This window comes from Frankliniella occidentalis, unplaced genomic scaffold (assembly GCF_000697945.3).
Source record: "Frankliniella occidentalis isolate FOCC.00 unplaced genomic scaffold, Focc_3.1 Scaffold478, whole genome shotgun sequence".
NCBI lineage: Eukaryota > Metazoa > Arthropoda > Insecta > Thysanoptera > Thripidae > Frankliniella > Frankliniella occidentalis.
In genome coordinates, this window is record NW_026267596.1 from 86,436 (window position 1) to 88,017 (window position 1,582).

The following is a 1,582-nucleotide window of genomic DNA, read 5'->3' on the forward strand; positions in this document are numbered from 1 at the left end:
CCAAGCAGGCCCGGCCCCTGCCGAACGGAGTTGCCGGCGGAGCGAAGCGGAGCTGGCAACTTCGTTTGGCGGAAGGGCGGGCCTGCTTGTTGTAGGCTTCCACCGATAATATATTGCTTATTTTCACCCGCCACCCATACAACACGACTTTTTATTATTTAAATGAGTTGTTGAAAACCCGAGCTGGACAGGTTCACCATCTTGGGTGCCGGCCGCCGGCAAGGCACACAGACTGGGGAGGCTAGTTCAGAACTTCGTTATTGGCAGCTGTGGGCAAAACCTTTCAGACTGATAGTTCAAGAACTGATACTGGAAGTACCAACTGCTAAAAAAATCTTAGAGGGGCGGTAACTACGTGTCTTGATGTGTCAATTCTAGATTCCGTTGGAAACTCTCGTACCTCGAAGTGTATAAATCGATGGGTCCTAAGAACGTTGTCCGATCTCGCAGTGACGCTTCAACATTGTTTGATCTCGCAGTGACGCTTCAACGTTGTTTGATCTCGCAGTGACGCTTCAACGTTGTTTGATCTCGCAGTGACGCTTCAACAAAGTCCGATCTCCTTTTGACGTTCTCTGCAGCGCCATCTTCTTTCAATTGCGAGTTGAATAATATTGGCAGTAGAGAAAAAGTAAAACCATCAATGTCGTCCTTAATCTTTTAAGAACACATCGCAATTTTTACTTTTTCTCTACTGCCAATATTATTCAACTCGCAATGGAAAGAAGACGGCGCCGCAGAGAACGTCAAAAGGCGATCGGACTTTGTTGAAGCGTCACTGCGAGATCAAACATTGTTGAAGCGTCACTGCGAGATCGGACAACGTTCTTAGGACCCATCGAAATGAAACGGAGAAAAAACGGTCAAAAATGTCCGGAATTAGACATTTTGACGGTACGGTATACTTTAAGGTTCATGTACCCAGTATTATACGCGTCGGCCACCCCCCTGGTAAGCCGTATATAGCTTATGTTAGATTCTTGGATTGCAACAGTGCTTCTCACTTCAAGAATGATTATTTACCCACTACTCTAGAGCAAGCCATCACGGAGGCGCCTAGAGGTAAATTGACAATGTACGAGTTTGCATTGGAAGAAAGCCCTACGTATATTTGACACTATGACCGTCCCGTTACGTAGCCGGTTCCGACACTGGCGAGGTCTTTAAGAGCTCAGCTACCCGTCCCATCCACATGCCCAGCCCAGCCCCGAGAAGGCGCGGCCATCGAACAGCAAGACCGGATCAAGAGGCGTGCAGAAGAACATCCAAAGGCACCTCCTGCCCAAATCTTGCAGCAGAAGTTACATCGGGTTCATTAACCTCACGTACGTCAATAATAATAATAGTAATAATAGAGTGAAAGTACCCAAGAATGCAATTTTAGTTTATGCTCACACACGCTCCGCCCAGCCGGCGGCGCGCTAGGGGACCAGTGCTCCTAGCGATCCTGGCGGCCGAAAGTTTCAGTCGCCATCCTCATTTCAGTGAAAATGTTGAAATTATTTTAAGTAGTTGGAGAGACATACTATGAAGCCTGAGGGCCAGGGATTTGCATTCATTTTGATTGTCAGTCAACAGTTTG

The 1,582-nt window shown here is 47.3% G+C and overlaps 1 protein-coding gene across 1 annotated transcript in view; it reads right to left on the reverse strand.

The window, feature by feature from the left end:
* LOC127751421 (uncharacterized) overlaps positions 1-1,582 on the reverse strand; it is a 13,429-nt gene that overhangs the window by 11,105 nt on the left and 742 nt on the right. The gene's annotated exons all lie outside the window — the stretch shown is intronic.